The sequence below is a fragment of the Schistocerca piceifrons genome, chromosome 7, assembly GCF_021461385.2.
Source record: "Schistocerca piceifrons isolate TAMUIC-IGC-003096 chromosome 7, iqSchPice1.1, whole genome shotgun sequence".
Classification (NCBI taxonomy): domain Eukaryota; kingdom Metazoa; phylum Arthropoda; class Insecta; order Orthoptera; family Acrididae; genus Schistocerca; species Schistocerca piceifrons.
In genome coordinates, this window is record NC_060144.1 from 302,426,026 (window position 1) to 302,451,468 (window position 25,443).

The following is a 25,443-nucleotide window of genomic DNA, read 5'->3' on the forward strand; positions in this document are numbered from 1 at the left end:
GACTACCCATGTCTATAAGCAAACTCCCTGATAATTTGCAACTTTTATATGTATATAAGGCCATCCCGAAACTTTTTCCTTCCTGCTTTACTCATCTTCATGCAACAAATCATCCCCAATCTCTCTAAAGTTCATGTCATTTATATCATTTTTGCGTTCATAATTTCTCTTACTTGTCTATATTTTACTTAAAGCTACATCAGATGATTGCTTGATGTCATGTCCCTCTTTTACACACTATCTACTTTTCCCGGAACTGATCTCACTGTAAGCCTGCTGATTGGTTCTACCATCCCAGTTGGAATGCAATTCTTCACAAATACTCTTGATGACCCTTTTCACTTGGTCACTGTCACTGTAACCCTTGTAAGTATCCCATAAAGTTTCTAGCATCACATCTAAATTATGATGGCTGTCCACATGTTCCTTATTTGATGATACCTTCCCAGTTTCCACTGGTACAATATGGTTCTCATATTCTTCACAAATTCTACTGGCATCATCTTCTTCACCATTAATTAAATCTTCTTTAACCTCCATATACATCATGCCATTTAATTCTTCCTCCCATTCATCATTACTACTGAAACTTTCACTATCAACATTACCACACATGCTATCATCTCCAATACTAGATACTTCTACAACCTCTTTACAATGATCATCAGAATTGTTGACAAGTAGACCAGTAAAAGTATCATCACTTAAGTGCTTAACATTAATAGATTCTTTCTCCATTAATTTACCTTATCCAAACTCATCAAGATTATTATCAGAACCTTTGCAAACTTCTTCACCACACTGATTATATAGTTACTCATTTACCTACTCTCCCCTGTGTAATTGGAGTACTCGTGGTGACATTTTCACTGGAACTCTCTCCACCAAAACTTTGATCTACACTTGGATTACTGATGGATGATAGTTCACTCGATCCTAGGTCTGAAGTGTTTTCTACAAATTTACAGTCTACATGGTTCTCTTCATTCATTTTCGTGTTCTTGTCAAACAACACTATTTAAAATTAGAAAATTAAAAGAACAGTTACTCATCTGAATTTCAGCAGCACAGTGTGAGAATTTGGTCCATTATCATCAGGTAATGATATCCAAAACAGATGATTTGTGATCCTCTCACAGCAGGTAATGATTTTTTTTTCCTTTTGATCTTTCCACAAACTGCCACCACAAATAATTCTCTGGGCAAAAGCTGTCTTGCATTCACGTTTTTTACATAGCCTGAAACAATCACTCAATTGCAGAGGCAACGGAAAAAGCATGCGAAGTTTAGAAGAATGCGAAATCCCGAAGATTGGCTAAAATTTACAGACGCGCGAAATCTGGCACGGACTTCAATGCGAGATGCCTTTAATAGGTTCCACAACAAAACATTGTCTCGAAATTTGGTAGAAAATCCAAAGAAATTCTGGTCGTATGTAAAGTACACAAGCGGCAAGACACAGTCAATACCTTCGCTGCGCAGTGCCGATGGTACTGTTACCAACGACTGTGCCGCTAAAGCGGAGTTATTGAATGCAGTTTTCTGAAATTCCTTCACCAGTGAAGATGAATGAATATTCGAGAATTTGAAACACGAACAGCTGCTAGCAGGAGTTTCTTAGAAGTAGATACCTTAGGGGTTGTGAAGCAACTCAAATCGCTTGATACGGGCAAGTCTTCAGGTCCAGTTTGTATACCAATTAGGTTCCTTTCAAATTACGCTGACACAATAGCTCCCTACTTAGCAATCATATACATCCGCTTGCTCACTGATAGATCTGTACCTACAGATTGGAAAATTGCGCAGGTCACACCAGTGTTTAAGAAGGGTAGTAGGAGTAATCCATCGAACTACAGATGTATATCATTGACGTCGGTTTGCAGTAGGGTTTTGGAGCATATATTGTATTCAAACATTATGAATCACCTCAAAGGGTGTGATCTATTGATATGTAATCAGCATGGTTTCAGAAAACATCATTCTTGTGCAACGCAGCTAGCTCTTTATTTGCACGAAGTAATGGCTGCTATCGACAGGGGATCTCAGGTTGATTCCGTATTTCTAGATTTCCGGAAAGCTTTTGACACCGTTCCTCACAAGCGACTACTAATCAAGCTGCGGGCCTATGGGGTATCGTCTCAGTTGTGCGACTGGATTCGTGATTTCCTGTCAGGAAGGTCGCAGTTCGTAGTAATAGACGGAAAATCATCGAGTAAAACTGAAGTGATATCAGGTGTTCCCCAGGGAAGCGTCCTGGGACCTCTGCTGTTCCTGATCGATATTAATGACCTGGGTGACAATCTGAGCAGTTCTCTTAGGTTGTTCACAGATGATGCTGTGATTTACCATCTAGTAAGGTCATCCGAAGACCAGTATCAGTTGCAAAGCAATTTAGAAAAGATTGCTGTATGGTGTGGCAGGTGGCAGTTGACGCTAAATAATGAAAAGTGTGAGGTGATCCACATGAGGTCCAAAAGAAATCCGTTGGAATTCGATTACTCGATAAATAGTACAATTCTCAAGGCTGTCAATTCAGCTAAGTACCTGTGTGTTAAAATTATGAACAACTTCAGTTGGAAAGACCACATAGATAATATTGTGGAGAAGGCGAGCCAGAGGTTGTGTTTCATTGGCAGGACACTTAGAAGATGCAACGAGCCCACTAAAGAGACAGCTTACACTACACTCGTTCGTGCTCTGTTAGAATATTGCTGTGCGGTGTGGGATCCTTATCAGGTGGGATTGATGGAAGACATCAAAAGAGTGCAAAAAAGGGCAGCTCGTATTGTATTATCACGTAATAGGGGAGAGAGTGTGGCAGATACGATACGCGAGTTGGGATGGAAGTCATTGAAACAAAGACTTTTTCATCGCGGCGAGATCTATTTATGAAATTTCAGTCACCAACTTTCTCTTCCAAATGCAAAAATATTTTGTTGAGCCCAATCTACATAGGTAGGAATGATCATCAAAATAAAACAAGAGAAATCAGAGCTCGAACAGAAAGGTTTAGGTGTTCGTTTTTCCCGCGTGCTGTTCGGGAGTGTAATGGTAGAGAGATAGTATGATTGTGGTTCGATGAATCCTCTACCAAGCACTTAAATGTGAATTGCAGAGTAATCATGTAGATGTAGATGTAGAATAAACACAATTCTAACTTCAAACATCAATCCCAGCTCAACTCCACCACATGTAATGATATCTACGGATCATTAACAAGTAACTTAAATTTGTGTTTCCCTGGTTCATTGATGATTGATAAGAACATTTGAAAGTTTCAAGCTTCACAAAATTGTTTATTGACTTAGTTGTTAAGTGAACTGCACAGACTCCTGAGGTAATCAAAACACTGACTGACTGACTGACTTTCTCGCTGTGTCACTTTATATACAAATTTAACAATTATTGTTGTTGTTGTTGTTGTTGTTGTTGTTGTGGTCTTCAGCCCAGAGACTGGTTTGATGCAGCTCTCCATGCTACTCTATCCTGTGCATGCTTCTTCATCTCTTAGTACCTACTGCAACCTACATTCTAATGTATCTGTTTAGTGTATTCATCTCTTGCTCTCCCTCTACGATTTTACCCTCCACACTGCCCTCCAATGCTAAATTCGTGATCTCTTGATGCCTCAGAACATGTCCTACCAACTGGTCCCTTCTTCTTGTCAAGTTGTGCCACAAACTCCTCTTCTCCCCAATTCTATTAAATACCTCCTCATTAGTTATGTGATCTACCCATCTAATCTCCAGCATTCTTCTGTAGCACCACATTTCAAAAACTTCTATTCTCTTCTTGTCCAAACTATTTATCGTCCATGTTTCACTTCCATACATGACTACACTCCATACAAATACTTTCAGAAATGACTTCCTGACACTTAAATCTATCAAGCGGCTCCTACAAATGATCGGAATTGTGTCTAAAGAACACACTCCTGGCTCCAGGGCATTCCAGTTGTGGTTAGCAGGATTAAGGAGGGCCACAAAATCGCTCTGATATTCATGGAGTATTTCTCAAACCATGACATTCTATTTCCAGGCAGGGCAGTGGGGTCATGCACCATGTCTTCAGAAGTACCGGCTGTACATGATGCACTGAAAGCAAAAAAACGGATACAGGTGGTCAGTTGGTTGATCCTTGTATCACTCAACAGTGAGATACGTTTGCACTCATATCAAGTGCTTCTTGTCATGCCAACACTTGGGTCGTATGTGTTTCCCCTTGCTCATTTGATTCATACTGATAGGATGTGTAGCATATGACTTTTACATATGTATGGACAAAGATACAACTATCAACCATTTCTGTAAAAAGTAAGATTGAAAGTTTGTTCAGAAACGCTTTCCTTGCCATTGCCAGTCTACATTTTATATCTTCTCTAATTCGACCATCATCAGTTATTTAGCTCCCCAAATAGCAAAACTCCTTTACTACTTTAAGTGTCTCATTTCCTAATCTAATTCTTGCAGCATCACCCAACTTAATTCGACTACAATACCACTATCCTTGTTTTTCTTTCATTGATGTTCGTCTTATATCCTCGTTTCAAGACACTGTCCATTCTGTTCAACTGCTCTTCCAAGTCCTTTGCTGTCTCTGACAGAATTATAATGTCTGGGGCAAACCTCAAAGTTTTTATTTCTTCTCCCTGGATTTTAATACCTACTCCAAATTTTTCTTTTGTTTCCTTTCCTGCTTGCTCAATATACAGATTGAATAACATCGGGGAGAGGATACAACCCTGTCGCACTCCCTTCCCAACCACCGCTTCCCTTTCATGCCCCTTGACTCTTATAACTGCCATCTGGTTTCTGTACAAATTGTAAATAGCCTTTTGCTCTCTGTATTTTATCCCTGCCACCTTTGGAATTTGAAAGAGAGTATTCCAGTCAACATTGTCAAAAGCTTTCTCTAAGTCTACAAATACTAGAAATGTAGGTTTGCCTTTTCTTCATCTTTCTTCTAAGATAAGTCGTAAGGTCAGTATTGCCTCACGTATTCCAATATTTCTATGGAATCCAAACTGATCTTCCCCAAGGTCGGCTTCTACCAGTTTTTCCATTCGTCTTTAAAGAAATCACGTTAGTATTTTGCAGCAGTGACTTATTAAACTGATAGTTCGGTAATTTTCACATCTGTCAATACCTGCTTTCTTTGGGACTGGAATTATTATACAGGGTGGTCCCGAATTCATGGTACAAACTTTAATGGTAGGTACAGGACATTGTAACAAGGATTTATTGTATAGGAATGTATAGTCGCAGGTGACGCGGTGAGGCGTAAACAGGGGAAAGAGAAATGGAGTGATCGGTTGGTGTCACTGCCGGTAGAGGGCAGTAGATGAACATGATGTATTGCAGTAGGGACAAGCGCCATTCACAATTGTGCTGCCGTAGACGATGGGTGACTTTACGTATGCAGAAAAAGCAGACATGCATTACATGTACGGCCGTGCAAATGGTAACGCCAGAGCTGCGTTACGAATGTATCGCGCGGAGTATCCTAATCGACGAATGCCGGATCATAGAATTTTTCAACGGTTACATCGTCAACTTTGTGAAACAGGTACGTTCGACGTCAACAGACATGACGCTGGTCGATTAAGAGCTGTACGCACTCCAAGACTGGAAGAACGCATCTTGAACATAGTGGCTGATAGACCCGAGTCAAGCACAAGAACTGTTGCGCGTGACGTACATGTGAGTCATCAGACTGTATGCAGAGTGTTAAATGAAAATCGCTTACACCCCTTCCATTTTCAAAAAGTACAAGCATTGAATCCGGCAGATTATCCTCTTCACGTGAACTTCTGCCAGTTGTTGTTGCAGCAATGTGCGTTGCAGCCGGATTTCGTAGGTCATGTGCTATTTACAGATGAAGCGACATTTTCACGCGAGGGTGTCTTTAATGCGCACAATTCCCATGTGTGGGCAACAGATAATCCACATGCAACGCGTCCACATGCGTGTCAACAACGTTTCGGTATTAATGTGTGGGCTGGTATTGTGAACGACTTTTTGATTGGGCCATACTTACTACCCACGCGACTCTGTGGCGAAAGCTATCTTATTTTTCTGCAAGAAGTGTTACCAGAACTGCTGCAAGATGTTCCGCTCGCCATTCGTAACCGCATGTGGTTTCAGCACGATGGAGCGCCAGCACACTTCAGCACTGCTGTACGGAATTACCTGAATGCCACGTTTGGTGCTAGATGGATTGGGCGTGGTGGACCAGTCCCTTGGCCACCCCGATCTCCTGATTTCTCTTGCCTCGATTACTTTTTATGGGGACATCTTAAGAGTCTTGTTTATGAGACTCCAGTTGACTCAGATGAGGATCTCGTTGCTCGCATATCTGTAGCTGCTGCAGGAGTGCGTGAAATACCAGGCATCTTTGAACGTGTACGCCAATCGCTGCACCGACGCTGTCAAGCATGTATCGCTCATGGTGGACGCAATTTTGAACACTTACTGTAAACATGACACTTGTCAACAACGATTTCAATAAAATCTTTCGTTTTCCTTTCGGCCGTTATTTCCCCTGTTTACGCCTCACCGCGTCACCTGGGACTATACATTCCTATACAATATATCCTTGTTACAATGTCCTGCACCTACCATTAAAGTTTGTACCATGAATTCGGGACCACCCTGTATTCTTCTTGAAGTCTGAGGGTATTTCACCTGTCTCATACATCTTGCTCACCAGATGGTAGAGTTTTGTCAGGACTGGCTCTCCAAAGTCTGTCAGTAGTTCTAATGGAATGTTGTCTACTCCCAGGCCCTTGTGTTGACTCAGGTCTTTCAGTGCTCTGTCAAACTCTTCACGCAGTATAGAATCCCCCTATTTCATTGTCATCTACATCCTCTTCCATTTCCATAATGTTGTCCTCAAGTACATCACCTTTGTATAGACCCTCTATATACTCCTTCCACCTTTCTGCTTTCCCTTCTTTGCTTAGAACTGGGTTTCCATCTGAGCTCTTGATATTCATACAAGTGGTTCTCTTCACTGCAAAGGTCTCTTTAATTTTCCTGTAGGCAGTATCTACCTTACCCCTAGTGAGATAAGCCTCTACATACTTACATTTGTCCTCTAGCCATTCCTGATAAGCCATTTTGCACTTCCTGTCGATCTCATTTTTGAGACGTTTGTATTCCTTTTTGCCTGTTTCATTTACTGTATTTTTTATTTTCTCCTTTCATCAATAAAATACTGTATTTCTTCTGTTGCCCAAGGATTTCTACTAGCCCTTGTCTTTTTACCTACTTGATCCTCTGCTGCCTTCACTAGTTCATCCCTCAAAGCTACCCATTTTTCTTCTACTGTACTTCTTTCCCCAATTTCTGTCAATTGTTCCCTTATGCTCTCCCTGAAACTCTGTACAACCTCTGGTTTAGTCAGTTTATCCAGGTCCCATCTCCTTAAATTCCCACCTTTTTGCAGTTTCTTCAGTTTTAATCTACAGTTCATAACCAACAGATTGTGCTCAGGGTCCACATCTGCCCCTGGAAATGTCTTACAATTTTAAACCTGGCTCCTAAATCTCTGTTTTACCATTATATATTCCATCTGATACCTTCTAGTATCTCCAGGATTCTTCCGTGTATACAGACTTCTTTTATGATTCTTGAACCAAGTGTTAGCTATGATTAAGTTATGCTCTTTGCAAAATTCTACCAAATGGCTTCCTCTTTCATTTCTTACCCCCAATCCATATTCACCTACTATGTTTTCATCCCTCCCTTTCCTACTCTCAAATTCCAGTCACCAATGACTATTAAATTTTCGTCTCCCTTCACTACCTGAATAATTTCTCTTATCTTATCATACATTTCTTCAATTTCTTCATCATCTGCAGCAGTAGTTGGCAAATAAACTTGTACTACCATAGTAGGCTTCGTGTCTATCTTGGCCACAATAATGTGTTCACTATGCTGTTTGTAGTAGCTTACCTGCACTCCTATTTTTTTATTCATTGTTAAACCTACTCCTGAATTACCCCTATTTGATTTTGTATTTAAAACCCTGTATTCACCTGACCAAAAGTCTTGTTCCTCCTGCCTCCTAACTTCACTAATTCCCACTATATCTAACTTTAACCTATCCATTTCCCTTTTTAAATTTTCTAACCTACCTGCCCGATTAAGGGATCTGACATTCCATGCTCCGATCTGTAGAATGGCAACTTTCTTTCTCCTGATAATGACATCCTCTTGAGTAGTGCCTGCCCGGAGATCCGAATGGTGGACTATTTTACATCCAGAATATTTTACCCAAGAGGACACCATCATCATTTAACCATACAGTAAAGCTGCATGCCCTCGGGAAAAATTACGGCTGTAGTTTCCCCTTGCTTTCAGCCGTTTGCAGTGCCAGCACAGCAAAGCTGTTTTGGTTAGTGTTACAAGGCCAGGTCAGTCAATCGTCCAGACTGTTTCCCCTGCAACTACTGAAAAGGCTGCTGCTCCTCTTCAGGAACTACTCATTTGTCTGGCCTCTCAACAGATACCCCTCCGTTGTAGTTGCACCTACGGTACGGCCATTTGTATCACTGAGACACGCAATCTTTCCCACCAATGGCAAGTTCATGGGGGGAGGAACATAAAACCAAAGATCATGATAAATTGTTGTTACCATTGTTAATTTATTATAACATGTAATTTACAATTAAAAACAATTTTGTCTGGACTAACTGTTGTTACATGTGTATAGGTTATAACATATAATGTAAAATAACATATTATATTTATCATCATCTTTGATTTTATGTGTGAAAATTAATTCACAATCTGATTTCAACAATTATTTCATAATTAGTGATTGTATGGATTTTATTGCTAAAATTTGTTCAAAATATACACATCCTGCTTCACCAGATTACATAAATTAAATACACACATTTCCTTGGATACTGGAATTTTGTAAATTACGGTGGTGTAATTAACAAGAGGCAAATTATCTGCATAATTTACAAGCACCATTAATTACAATGAATTACATATGATATCTACAGTTGCAGAGTTGAAAAGTTACCCCAGCGTCTGCAGACTGTTGTTATTGGCGAAGAAGAATATATTATTGACGACTAAAGTCTCTGTTATGTGTATCTGTTGTGTTTATTAAAATTATAGAAAGACTTTATTAACATTTGCACCAAATAATACTGCAATTGATGACAATTAAAATTATCAAGGAACACATTTGAAACACACATTGTGCAAACATGCGTGGCAGTACTGCAGTGAAGAGGGGTTGATGGCTGCTAAGTTCAAAAAGCTGCATGAGGTAATAATCACTAGATGGTTTTAACAGTTGTCTATATAACTTATGTAAAATTTTAGTATTCTAATAAAATTTAAAAGAAATGTAGTATATATGTCTATTTATAACTGAATTATTAACATCAATACAGATCATCTTATAAGTAAATGAACAGGGCTTCAACTAATAACAGCGTGACATGATAATAAGGACCTGCTAAACCTATACAAACCAAGTTATCCAATATTCTCCCAAACTGGTAATTTATAAAGGTTTATTGACCTTAGCCACATCTCAAGATTTTTAAACAGTAAACTACATGTCTTCATAACCAACCAAAGTATAAGAAATAGAATTAATGAACAAGATTACAGACCATAACTAAGGTCAAATCTCTTAACATTAAAAAAAAATGTTCCAATTTACAGGCAACAGAAAATGTGAAATAAAAAAATTATAAATTCGGTGTCAACCAACATATATAGTCATTGTTACTTACTGATTAAAGGAACAAACTAAAAATCTGTCATAATAAAAATGAATATAAATCATTTCTTTAAATTTTCTATCTCTGCCTAAATCTTTGAAGATTCACTCAAAATATTTGCTTTTTTGTATGTAATTATTTGATTTCATCTTGCTTCCATTTGTTCAATAATAATTCCTAATTTTCTCTTTCACCATCATTCTCCTTATTTTTCATATCATCTTTGTATGAAGAGTGGCATTGTGCAAGACTTTCGTCGATATCAAAACTGCCAGTCCCTTTAGTGACCTGGAGTGTAGCGTGTATGAGTCTTTGAGCAATAACAGTTTCTTCTGTTTGTTTTCCAACCATAATTTTGGAGTCTATTGAGAAGCCTTGTTCAACATATGTGTTTCAATGTGACATTATTAAAATAATCAGCACAAAATCTACAAAATTTGAGAATTGCTTTGAAAATAATTTGATTACATCAGTCCAGACTTTAATGAAACAATTTTCACTTCTCTTGTAAGATTTCATCTTGTCTTCAATTTTTTATTCCTCTGAAAATCTCCACAACTCAAATTGGGCACAGTCTGCCTTTTGAACGCAACATTCTTCTGTTTGACACCAAAATTTTGAGACATACTATCAACGTTCTTTAAGTTACTTTGTGGTTTAATCTGATTTTTGGATTAAAGCAGAAAATTGCATGCATATTTGAGGGGTGAGCTTACCTGCAACTTCTCTCGTATGCCAATGAGGCATGTTTGCATGCTTTCCATTAGCAACAATGCTACTTCTTCAGATACATTCACATTTTATTCCTATTTTTAGTACACATCTGTCTTGTCTTAATCAGATTTTTTAGATTCTTCAAGTCAATTTTCATTAAAGATGTCTAGTTTCACAACTTGCTGCACCAAAATGTTCAGATGGTTATCTATGTAGTTCATCACATAGATATGGAGCCATCAAGACACTGCTCTGAAAATCAAGTAAAAATGGTTCCCAAAAATGTAGTGTTGAACTGAAGAATGTCAGTATTGGAGTTAGCAATTTGTAGTTGACAGCTTCAGTAACAATTCTGAAATTTGATGATTCAGAAATGGTTTTCCATTTATTTATCTTAGTAACATAAGAATTTCCACAACTGTTTCACCTTCACTGGCATCTTCAACCCGTCTTGTCCCACAAATTGATGTAGAAAAGGGTGAAGATCTGGTTATCTCAACGTATTGTGACCTCTGTGAAGCCAAACCATGAAATAAATAATAAAGTGCTCTCAGAAATGACACGATTTCCCAGTTGGTTTTGACTATGCCTCATTTGAAAGTGCCATGTAATATGTGCAAACTGGATACCAATTTGTAGCAGTTGTAATACATCACAGGATTCTTTTACTTACTGGTTAAAGTCATGCAGAAGCTTTAAATCCACAACCCTGCATGGCAAGGCAGTTGGAGGGATGCTGTCTGCACTTCCTGCTAAGGTGGTTTTAATATACCAGCATTTTCAAGTGGTGAATTCCATTCATGACGCCCTGGTTGTTACAGGTAACAGCATTTTATTAAGAGAAGACTGAGACCCTCTCCTTCCCATCTTGTAGTTTTAATGTTTTAATGATGTACATACAGCTAAGGTTGTGATTTGATATCATAAAACTTGTCATTTTCCTATAAATAAAGGTTCATATACAGCTGGAAGTGCTTCGTTCGTCAAATATTTATTACTTCTGCTATTTGTACCATTTAAGTGCGTGTGTTAAAAATTGAAAAAGTGAGCAAACAAACTACAATATTCAAGAAATATATGCATATTATCTACAAGATATTATAAAGCTGAAAGAAATTAATAATTATTATAGTTATTAAGTTTGACAGTTTAAACCAAGCACCACTAATCATCATCGTCATCATCATCATCATCATCATCATCAGATCAACAGGTACACAGATATCATATTACATTTCACCATCTCAAAGACAAAACTTTTAATTATTCTAATAAATGAATTTTACCAACTGAAACATTTAATATAACTCAATGAAGACAGCACACCGCATTTTCACAATACAAGGTGAGCAACGTAAACCCAAACCCATAATGCAACCTCTGCAGAATCAGTACATTAAGTTGGATAGAAATTTTATGAATGATACATAATTTAAGTGTTGTATTTATTAACATTATTCTTACATAAACTGTTCAAAAAGATCACCCTGGGCATCGATGCACTTTTGTGCTCAACTGATCTCACAAATTGTCTTCTGATGCAAAACACTGTTGTCAGTTGTATTGATTTCTCACTGAATAACAAGCAGACAATGCTGGGGAAAGAGGAGGCCACTGTTCACTGCTGACAAATCATTCATTTGTGAAAGCTGCATGAATGTAAGTCAGTGAAACATTTGAGTTATTCCCTATTGCTTGATCATGTTGCAGAAGCTGTATTCCTTTTTAATTCTTCAACCTCATGGGCTAAACTTTTGTTTTGACATGTGGCAACTCCAAGGCAAAGAACACTGCTGGCCAAGGCTGCCAAGAAGAGATATGAAGCATCTGCGTGTTTGACAGCTAGTTTGCACTGAGAGACGAGAGAGAGAGAGAAAGAGGCTTTCTGTAGTGCGCTCACAGTATTAAATTTTTATCCTATAACACTCATGTGTGGTTGTTATTGATGTATTCCCTTCCATTACACAGACAAAAACATCCACAATGTTGACCTCAACTGCAGTGAATGCCGAGTTATTTGCAAAATACTGTCTTACATCACTTCATTATTCATTAAGAATGGGTACAAAATTCACTTTGTTCATTGTTTCTTGAAGCTCTATTGCTCTGAACCCATCAATACCAGCTACAGTTCATTGTTCTCATTTCTTTTGTCAACAAACAATGTGAAATGTGGAACAAGAAGCATATACAAACACAAGACACAGTTACTATGACACAACATTGGCCATCGCTGGAGCCTTTATCAGTGAACTTACATGCAGACCTCATGCTGACCAGCGTCATGGACAATTCACATTCAATTTTTGAGTGAATGAATGTGGTGCCAACAGTATCTTCTGCAGCTACTGCACTGTGATCGCTGAGATTTGGCTCGGCTCTGAGCACTATGGGACTTAACAGCTGTGGTCATCAGTCCTCTAGAACTTAGAACTACTTAAACCTAACTAACCTAAGAACATCACACACATCCATGCCCAAGGCAGGATTCAAACCTGTGACCATAGCAGTCGCACGGTTCCGGACTGCGCGCCTAGAACCGCGAGACCACCACGGCCGGCTGAGATTTGAAGCAATCACTTTGTACGCACAACCAAAGTGCAACATTGATGCCATGTTCCCAGGTCCAACCACACCACGATCAAAAGTTTTGGCATCAGTCATGCCTTGCTATTTGGCTCAGATGGTACAACCATTATCAGGTTACACAGGACAGTGTAGATATGCATTTCCAGCCTGATAAAGTGACATATGGTTCGCCACAGCCCAGTGTGTATGCGCTGTGTTAGGTATTGTGAATGACAACTCAAAGTTTGTAATATTGATATGTCACAGAACACATGGAATTAATCAGTGACATCCTTTCACTGCCGGCACACAATAACTATGACACACTAAAAAACAGCACTGCTACAATGGATCGCTCACAGCCCTGAGCGGCAAATGTGATAGGTTATCTATGATGAGCAGCTCACTGAGGGATCTCCTTCACAATTATTCCACCATTTGTATTTGCTAGTGTACCCCACATTAATGCTGAACCTGAGCCTCTGGACATTATGGATCATCAAACTTCTGCCTCAACTACTGCTCACAATGACTGCACACAAGGTGGAGTGATTAGCTAAAAAAAAAATTGACCCAGCAGACAAATTGTACTCAGTGGTACAGCACAGGCAGACACCAGTTTGGGCACCCCTGCCCCTGCCTCCCAATCAGCAGGCACACAATCTGAAAAATCTTAACGCTGCCCAACCTCATTCGAAGCTGAATAGTCACCTCTCCATGTGCCGAGTCATGGATTGCACATGGCACCACATTACCTGCAGAAAATTCCAGGTCAACTGATATTGTCTCCCCTCGGCTACAACGCTGCTAGTACCATGTGCAGTATGGTGCAGCCCCCTGCAACTGTTAGCAGATCTGCTCATATCCAAGTGACTATTGCTGCCCACGATAAGTGCACCAGCTTAGGCCACAACACCAAGTTGTTTCACTTCTACCCCAGTGACTTCTTTTGAAGGGCAACTATCTGGGGCCATTCCACACACATGTATTTTTTTATTGGCAGAGGGTCGGATGTGTGCACAGTGCCCCATCTAATGTTTGAACCACAAGCTGAAAGCTTCAGACTGTAACTACACATGGGTAACAATGCCAGAATTTTTGTAAACAGTGCTGTGGAGCTAGCCGTACAACTTACAGATGAGTTATATTGCACTTAAGACCTTTTACATGGGCAATGTTGTTGAATCTGTGATTGGGATTGATTTCCTTCTCAAATTCAATCTTTCACATGACCTCTACCATGATGCCATATTCCGCCATGTTGCATGAGAATCCATCCTTGGTTGTGAACCAATTCTTGTGCCCACCTTCAACATACATTACAGCCTTGGGCAACAGCAGTCCTCTTTTGCAAAAGTGTGTTATGATGATACAAACCATCACCGTAATCCAAGAACGACTCTACAAGACCCTCATCAGTTTGCTGTGATACACCTGCATTTTCAAATACAAGAGACATTCCTCACATTTTTGCATGCCTGCAACCAGTTCCAATGAATGTCACACAAGACGGTGGCACTGGTGCACACAGCTATGTCTCTACCAGACTGCCATGCCCCACTCCTGCTGCCTGTTGAGATTGCAAGACATGACTCATCTTGCCAAAAAAATAAAGAGATCACTACAACATTATCTGCCTCACTATCTCCACTTTGTAACCGCATTCTGGCCCCTCACTTGACTCAACAGGAGTTCGATGCTATCAGTGAACTACTAGGAATGGCACAATGCACCACTTCAACATGACCCCGGGTCCACCTCTTTCCCACAACGCACAGCACATCAAACCAGCTCTTCTCCATGCAACTAAGACAACAACAGATGAATTGTTGCAATCAGGCATCAACCATCCATCAGACAGTGCTTGGGTGTCGTCCTTAAAATTAGTGAGATGGTTCCATGAGACTATGCAGGGACTACAGGTCTCTTAAGTCTCATGATTCATAACAGCTTCCATTATCAAATATTCCAGATTTCACACATTTGTTCACAGCAGCTACAGTTTTTAGTGTGACTGACTGACACACAGCTTATTATGAAATCCCCATGCATCCAGATAACATTGGTAAAGCAGCCATTATTACACCTTTCAGCTTATTCAAATTCTTGGTAATGCCATACAGACTGAAAAATGGGACTTAGATGTGGCAGTGATTTATATATGGAGTACTTCTCAATAGTGATTGCTGTTGTGTGCACCTTGATGACACTTTAATTTTCTACACTGACTCCCTCAGTCATGAACGAGACCTGAAATTCTTTTCATGCCGTTGATGCAGCTGTGGTAATCAACAACACAAAATTCCAATTGCAGAAAAATTAACTTACATTTCCTGAACACATTCTGAGCACAGAGGGCATCAAACCATCTCCAGACTGTTTCGATTTCACCACCACCACCACCACAAGTTTAGCATGAACTTTACTGGTTCCTGGGTATCCCGAACATCTACTGATGACATTTACTTCACACAGCTGAAGTTCAGGGCCCTCTGATTGACACCCTGGTGGGCCCTTATACACAAACAACTGATGCCAGCAACTCAGCTGTTTGGGCGGTCTTTCATCAAGAGGCGGTAGGTGATACACAGCCCCTTAGATACTAACAGCATCCCAAAAATAATGATCAGCATTTGACTGTGAATTACTGCCAGAACATCACTGACCAACATGGAAGAAGGAAGGCATGGAGCTTCTGTGCTTTAGACAGGCAAATCACACTGAATGATGAAAGATGTGGAGAATTTTTATATTGTGCAGTCAGAAATAAATCTTTAACCTGTAATATTCATATGCAATATTCGGCATCCAATACATGTTATTCTGTGAATGTACCCAGAGAAACTAGACCATACCTCATCTGATATGAAATAAGACACAGCGTCTATCTGTCTACCAACAATATTTTCGAGAAGCCAGTTGGATTATTCAGATTGTTTGAGTTTGTCTGTTTCTCTCAGCTGTTGTGAAGTTTTAATGCTGTAAGGTTTTAATTTTAATTCATGAATAATTTTACAATGGGATGCTTGTCTATCATAAGATAGTTGAGATATCTTGTGCATTTATTATATTTTTTTTTTAGACTGGTAGTAACTTACTTCCTCTTTCAAGATTGGCAATGACCTGCGGAGTCCTAACAGAAGGCTGTCTATCTCATTTTGCTTTTGGAAAAAAAAAAAACCATTGGTTGCCATTTCTTAAGCCACGTCATGTGTGCTACTCTGTACTGTGATGCTGGAATTCAAAAATTTTTCTACAAACACGTCACATATTTCTTCTAATGATCAGGAATGTGTATTGGCCTCAATTATAGCCATTATCTTCTGAACTGGCTAAGGCATTTTACACAAGGACAACTGCACTCACAATACTGCACTGCAATGAAATGCATACTGCACTGACATGTAGCCACCCGACAAATGTCAGCAACAATTAGTAGTAATATGCACCACATCCACTAACTGCTCTACTTGTGTGAATCTTTCATAAATACGTTCAGGTAGCATAGGCATCCACAAGGGGAGAACAAGAGGGGGCATGTACCCTCCCTGGAATTTGGGTCAGGCTTTTTATTTAGTACAGAAGTCTCAACTGTTTGTGGTAATGATTATCAGGGACTTTACTCAACTGCACATTTAACACTGCTGAGTCCACCATGCTGTACTGTGACTTTAGCAGTCGCTATATAACTTGGACTTTTGTGTTAGTCATGTCATTCACATGAAATTATGCTGATTCCTAAATGTGATGTTGATTTTGGTCATGTTCTATAATCACAATGGACATGAAACTTTACAGAATTGATCCAAAATATTGTCCTCAGTCATTTCTCTATCACTTCGTCATACAGTTGCAGTATATGTGCTTGTTATTTGTCCCCCATTTCCCATAAGGACATATCCTCCCTTTTCTGGGGAATGGAATCACAACAGTAGTTATCCATTTCATGTGAATGAAGATGGCTTGTTGAATAGACATTCAGTTTTGCCAGGCAGCACTACTGTCATGCTTTCTGAAGAACATGGCCATGCTACACTCCACATGGCTACATTTATACCTAATATTGGAAGCTAAATGCACCAGTTGAAAGAATACCATTAACTACAATAGTAGACAGGGGAAAAAATGCAAAATTGCAACATCAAAAAGATGTCCTGTCAAACTATGGATTACAAAAAACACCAAATGCAGTCATAGGACTGTGAATTCTGCAGTTGGTGGTTCAGTCCTAGGTTGTTATAATTTGGCATGACCAGTGAATCTGACATCAGTTTTGGGAAATTCGCCACATTCATCCAGTTGATTTTGGCCCTTGTACACGTTTTGCAACGATACCAAAAAAACATGGCTTTCATAACATGTTTTATTCAATTTTAAGTATGCCAGACAATTTTTAAAAAATGGGAAGCATGGAAGTAACATGAACAGATGTGAAGTCTCGTAAGCAAAATGTATATTTCCTGTTTCCCCTCTTTGTAGAAGATAAATGTGACATTGTTTGTTTGTTATTTTGGTTCTTATCTAACAGTAAATTCTTAGTTACACTGAATTTTTATGTAATGTTAGGTGGACACTGAAATTAAAAATCTGAAATATAAAATTTCATAGGTACTGAGAATAGCTTGTCGGTATCAACTAAAATAACCAATATATACATATTTTCATGAATATTTTCTACCTACGTTACCCTGGATGTAATTATATGGTGATATAATTTGAAATTGTTGGATAAAAAAGTAGGTTTCATATTCATATTAATAAAATAAAAATGTGAGACACACTACTGAAATATGCATACCATTTAGGTATAAAGTAATGTACCTTGAAAGTACAAAGTGGATGGCTATCAATCATTTGAGATACAATTACTTTTGCTACACTTCCTGTTGAAATTAGTCTGGGCCATGACACAACTTCAAACTCACCTAATAAACTACATAAAAAAATAGAAATTTTAGAATTTTGTCCCTTCCCCCCCCCCCCCCCCCCCTCCCACCTCCCCTCCCCCGTTCTTGGATATATTTCTGTGGAGACTCATGTTGCTTGGCACTTTTCATTGTTGGACTGATTTTATGTTGCTCACTCTATAATTAATCTATAACCTTAACTTCACATCAAATTCCTCACAATACTTCAATAACGCACATAATACTTCATAATTGTCCACTATGCAATGTAGTCATCACCATAATTTTTATTATTGTTCACAAAGAATCCTAACACATCCATATAATCAAATAATCTCATAACAAATCCTCAGTACTTCATAATAAACCTGAACACGTCACCTCACAGTTGCTTTTCATCTAACTGCAACAGCTTGAAAATAGTACATCACTATCCATCTCATCAAGATCTCACTACAGACACACCATTCTCCACATGATCAGTAGTGTATATTGAATATTACTTTATCTTAATTATGACAAAATTCTTCATCATTTTACATGGTATCACTAAGCATATGCCTTTCTCACTGCTACAAGAGACCTCAAAATATTAATAAAATATTATCAGTAAAAGCTATTCTACATATAAGATACTCCCATTAAGTTTGACAACACATCTGCTTTACCAAGGAATTGACCATTACAAACTGATGACTATAGAAATGACAAGTCTGACCCCTTGTCTTCCTATTAACTGGCTTCATCATAACTGCAGTTTCGTAAGGTATAGCATAATAATTATTCACATGTAACACAAATAAGTAGAAAATGTGCTTACAAACTACACAAAGACTAATCACATGACAAAACTTAATTAGAACCATAATAACAAATGTGGAATTAACTTTAAAAGATTCAGATTACTTTTCTTTAGTAAATCATAATGTTTCCAAAGTATCTAGCCATTGTATGATTATTTTGTGTCAACCACTCAAGTATTCTTACAGAGATATTTTCACAAACAGGTATAACCTATGATATCTTATATCTATAAACTTAAGTTATCTTTGTGGCAGTGAATTTTTTTGGAGAGAACTAGTGAGCCATCTCAGTCAATGAAAAGGGAGATTAAATACTTTGTGTGAACAGTGGATACATAGATAGAATGTGTACAGCACACTGGCTGAAGATATAAAAGTGGGATAGCATAGGGAACTGGTTCACAGGGGGAAGTGAAAGACCCCCAAAAACAAAAATCAAATGACATGTGAGTTCAATGTAAAATGACTACTGTAGTGACCAAAGTGCCTGAATGACCACGAAACCATCCCACACAGCCACAGTAGTGTGAAACCCCAGTCCCCATAAAACTATTAAGTGACAACAAGAATATCTTAATGTATTACAAATCTAGACAACATAATAATAAATTTTATTTGCCATTGAAACAAAATAAAATAAACAATATAACTACAGAATAAAGGGTTGAAATTGGAGTGTGTACAAAATTCACTAACCTAATGTTACCATCATATGTGCCAGTCATTACTGTTTTTATTCTATCACACAAATTATAGTGGCACTGAAGCCACATGATATATAAGCAGTAGTTTTATAATCTTATGCAGAATAGTAATACTGTAATGTTGATTTATCAAATGTCAGAGTCATCATACAAATTAATCACAACTGTTTAACAACATGATAGTGTAACAAGTATCCGTTACATAGGTAAAATAAGTTTTGTGTTTCATAATCTTCATATCTGCATAAATAGTATGTTGTGAATACAATAGAGGGAAACATTCCACGCAGGAAAAATATATCTGAAAACAAAGATGATGTGACTTACCATACGAAAGTGCTGGCAGGTCGATAGACACACAAACAAACACAATCATACACACAAAATTCTAGCTTTCGCAACCAACGGTTGTTTCATCAGGAAAGAGGGAAGGAGAGGGAAAGAGGAAAGGATGTGGGTTTTAAGGGAGAGGGTAAGGAGTCATTCCAATCCCGGGAGTATGTGTGGTTAGATATGGGTGTGTGTGTGAGTGTATACCTGTCCTTTTTTCCCCCTAAGGTAAGTCTTAGTGTGTGTGTGGTTAGATATGGGTGTGTGTGCGAGTGTATACCTGTCCTTTTTTCCCCCTAAGGTAAGTCTTTCCGCTCCCGGGATTGGAATGACTCCTTACCCTCTCCCTTAAAACCCACATCCTTTCCTCTTTCCCTCTCCTTCCCTCTTTCCTGATGAAACAACCGTTGGTTGCGAAAGCTAGAATTTTGTGTGTATGATTGTGTTTGTTTGTGTGTCTATCGACCTGCCAGCGCTTTCGTATGGTAAGTCACATCATCTTTGTTTTTAGATATAAATAGTATGTTGCATGTATATAATCAGGAAAGCATTCTCACAAAGTAAAAACTGAACTGAAAATAAGTCTGACTGTTAAATGAGCAATAATTGATATACTTGGCAGATAGAATGACATTTGACAAATATAACTTTGTTTACATGAGATTAGTACATGAATGAGTGTTCACCAGCTGTGTAACAGTACAAGTTCCATTGAACAATTTGGTGGTGTAAGTCATGCACAACTACAAGACATAAAAATTTGACATGTTTAACATCACTGATAAAAGATTATATTGTATATGTGCAGTGACAAGTGCGCCGTCTACTTTCGAAAGGCTGCGCATGTGGCAGTGCTATGTCATCCACAGAGGGCACTTCAGACATATATCTGTGTGTGTGTGTGTGTGTGTGTGTGTGTGTGTCTCTTTGTGTATGTGAGATCACAATCAGAGCCTGTCATGGGCCCCAGTCTATTTAAGGCTAGCCGAGCTACGCTTGGTAATCGGTTCTCTGTGTATATTGCTACAGCCCTTTGTGTACTTAACTGGTTCCTGCTGAATGTTACTTAAATACTGTGTTCAAGTTATTAATGCTTCCATGGAATAAAGTTTTACTCAGTCTACAGTGTGTGATGCTTAAATAAATGAAACTTTTTCAAAAAAGGAAATTTATTGAAACAAAATACAAATAAAAATGAAAATCCTTTTACGTATTAGTAGTGGCATCTTTCAAGAGTAACATTGCTCAATGTAACCCCCTTAAGCCACAGTGACCACTCCCACTCTTGTCCTGAAGTGATCGACGGACTCTCATAACAAATCTGTCCGTAGTCACAAATGCTGCTTTGACAGCGGTGCGTAGAGATGCAGCATTAGGGTGCCTCATTTTGTTGGTATCTCTTTTGACTTCATTGCAAATGTAATAGTCGATGGGGTTCAAATGCTGGCTGTTCGGGGGTCAGAACTCCATTGAACAGAACATGGCAATGTTATCCGAGAGCCAGTTTTGGACTAAATGGCCCATATGAGATCCTTCTCTGCCATATGATGCATTGTTCATTGATGACATTCAATACTGATGCCAATTTCCTCAGCAATGGCTTCAGGCCCTCTGAAATCAGTCCTTTTATGTATTAGTAGTGGCATCTTTCAAGAGTAACATTACTTAATGTAACCCCTTTAAGCCACAGTGACCACTCCCAATCTTGTCCTGAAATGATTGCATGCACTCTCTGAACAAATCTGTCCATAGTCACGAATGCTGCTTTGACAGTGGTGTGTAGAGATGTGACATTAGGGTGCCTCATTTTATTGATATCTCTTTTGACTGCATTCCAAATGTAGTAGTCAATGGGGTTTCCCATAAAATGATACCATAGGTCAGTGCCTGAGCATTTTCGATGACAGCTGCAGTTCAAGCCACATGTTTTCTCCAATGAGGTTTGCTTGCTGGGTTAGCAGAACCTTCCCCAGATTTCTCCAAAGCATTATAATTGGCCACAGTATTGTAAACAGTTGATCTTGGGTACCCAAAGAATCGAAATATTTCAGTGGGCAAATGCCCAGCACTAAGACTTTCAATAATTGTGGATCTTCTGTTGTACTCTGCACTTGTCCATAACATCTTGGGCATTTTGAGGTTCTGACTGTTTACTGGATGCCTATGGCTTTCAAGTATGCCAATCAAGACCTCCAGCAGAGCTATGACATTGCAGGATATTCAAATTGAAATTTGTCCAGATTTAAGTGCTGCACCCTGTAGTGATCATGTTGTACTTATACACAATTACAATACATTTGATGACAGGTGTGGACCTGTTCTGCACACAAATTTCTACTCTGGTTGGTCCTTTGTTTATTCTCAAGATGGCTGATGGTGTTATGGAGGACATTTTGTGTTGGCTGGTCGAATAGCAAGAATCATTTATCATAGCATTACACCACCAATCACAAGTGCTGAAGTCAAACTCAGATACTTCAAACATCTGCTTCTGTTTTGTCTATTTGGCGCGCTCCTCAGTCTGTGTCACCTGCTGTTTTGCCCTCTGTGGCACCAATGGTTTATCTGCCTCCTTTTTCTACTTACAAATGGGTCCATTGAGGAATGGGACACATACAAGAAACATCTGTGACTAAACTTTTGGGATTACTGATGCTATTTCGTCTCATAACTTGTTCTTTCATGGATACAGCCAAGAATGTATCAAGTCCAATGTCAACTCACTCCTTTGCAGGATCTCTCTTTCTAACATTTGACCATATATGTGAACTTCTTTCTACGTACTATTGCAAGCACACCCATGGAATAGAATAGAGTAGAATAGAATAGAATAGAATAATTTTATTGTCATTAGGCCATTAAGGCAATAGACAAAGTCATACATATAATACAATATAATTCATGTTGCAATGGAACAATAGGTTTATTATTACAGTGTAATATTACAATTGATGAAATCCTACAAAGTCATACTTATAATACAATATACTTACTGTTGAAAAAGAGCAACAGATTTGTTATTACAGTATAATATTACAATTGACAAGGTCATACATATAATACAATAAAATTCCTGTTGAAAAAGAACAATAGGTTTGTTATTACAGGGTAATATTACGATTGGTGAAATCCTACAAAGTCATACTTATATTACTATATTATTCCTGTTGCAAAAGAGTAATCTCTTTGTTATTACAGTGCAATATTACAATTGATGAAATCCCTTATGTCGTAGAATGGGTGGGCAATTAACCAGTCATACAGTGCTTGTTTGAATGGTTGCTCTGGTAAATCTTGCATAGCTAGTGGAAGTTTATTAAGTAATTTGTGCCCCATTAGTTCATAACTGTTCAGTGATTTTGAGAGTCTGTGTAGTGGAGTATAAATACATCTATTCATCCTAGTTTTGTAGCAATTTATATTTTCTCTGCATTTAGCTGTGGGTAGCTTCTTTTTCGTGTAGATTTAGACATAGTATATAGATATAGGTTTACTACTGTCATAATTTTTTGCTCAGAAAACAAAGGTTTTCAGTGTGCCGTATATGATGAGCCTGTGATTACCCTATTAGCTTTCTTCTGCAGTAGAAGGGTGTCATCCACACAACTTGATTTTCCCCATAAAATGATACCATAGGTTATTATGCTTTGGAAGAGCAAGAGATAGGATATTCTAACATAATGTTTAGATACAAAATCCATTAGTCACCTTAACAGATAGATTACCCTAGACAACTTACCACTAAGATACTTGACATGTTCACCACAAGATAAATTGTCATCCAAATATACCCATAAAACCCTAACATAACTAGGATCATCAGATAGTAGCTTGTCTTTTAGACTAAATACTATCTGCTGAGTTTTACTTTCATTAAGCAACAATCAATTTGCTTTAAACCAGTATGATGCTTGAGCAATTGTCTCTGTAACACAAGTTTTAAGGCCATTGAGGTCATTACTGTTGTTCAGAAAAATGGTATCGTCTGCATATAGTACAGTTTTTGATTTAATATATGACGGTAGGTCGTTAATCATTATTAGGAACAGGAAAGGGCCCAGTACAGATCCTTGTCGGACACCTACCTTAACTAGTTCTACACTGGACAATCCTTTGCCAACACAGACAGCTAGCTTATGGTTCTGTAAAAATGATCTTAATAGTTTAAGGCTATTACCTCTAACACCATAGAGGTCCAATTTTTCAAGTAGTAGTATATGTTATACACAGTCAAAGGCTTTGCTTAGGTCACAAAAAGTGACTTGAGCAAAGTCTTTATCCTCAAATACCTGATGGATGTATTTTTATTACAGCATCTATTGCATCAACTGTTGACATGTTTTCCTAAAACGATATTGAGATACACTAATAATTCCTATATTATCAAAGTAATCAGATAATTGTTTGTAAATTATGCATTCCAGAACTTTCGAAAAAGATGGGAATATGGAAATTGGCCAGTAACTTGGGGCAGAGTCTTTATCCCCTTTTTATAAACTGAACTACCCTAGACAGTTTACGCTCATCAGGAAAATATCCTTCAGCTAGATATTTGTTTATACAGTGTGTTAAGGGGTACACTATACTGCCTACGACTTTCTTCAGTATGTTACAGGATAAGTCATGTATGTCTACACTATCTGATGATTTTAACTGTTTCACTATTCTTAATACAAAATCTGTTGAGATCTCAGAGAAACTGAAGATATTTGTATTTGTTGATGATCTACAACTATATTTTGACAGTAACTGTGATGAGCTGATTTCAGGTTTAGCAATACTACTTCCTACTTCTTCAACTGATTTAACAAAATAATCATTGAATTTTTGAGGAGAGATATTAGTTGTAACATTTCTTTCATCTTTAGTGACACTATTTATTACTTTCCAAGCAGCTTTGCACTTGTTGGTGGATTTCTCAATACTTCTGAGATTGTGTGCTTTTTTTATATTCATTCCTACATGTAACGTAGGCTAGTTTAGCTTGATTAGTCTTCAATCTACAATAAACATTGCGCAAAAACAGAGCTTGGTTTTTCAGAGTGGTCAGCTGTTCTGTATACCATGTATTTTGTCTTTTTGGAACTTTAGTTTTCAGGACTCGATCAGTTAGGCCTACATTGAATTTCTTTGTTGGAATGCAGTCATTAAAGTGTGCCAAAAATACGTTAAAAAAACCTATCCAATAGTATATTTGCCGGCAAATTGTTACTTAAAGTATGGGGTGTGTCTCCAGAACACTGGCCAAACCAGTCTCTGTCAGCAAGGGAATTACAAAATCAGTGAATTTTTTCATCTGAGACAGGTCTGGTGATCACAATTTTTGGCACAGGCTTAATTATACTAGTCTTATCAGGAGGGAACCCACTTGCATAATTTAAGGTTATAGAACTATGATCAGAAAATGCAAACTCTGACACATCACATGATTTGTCTGTTGTTTTAAAATTCACAAAAGTATTGTCAAGACATGCTTGTTCGCTTGTAGGGCTATTATTGACACAGTGTAAGTTGGATTGTCTTAGTAGATTTTTAAGTTCAGTGACACTACATTTGTGTGTTGTTACATCACAATCCGAATTCAGATCACCACCTATTACAATATCATAATTTACCCATCTAGTTTCACAAAGTACATGCAACAGCTGGTCCATTTTCTCTAAAAA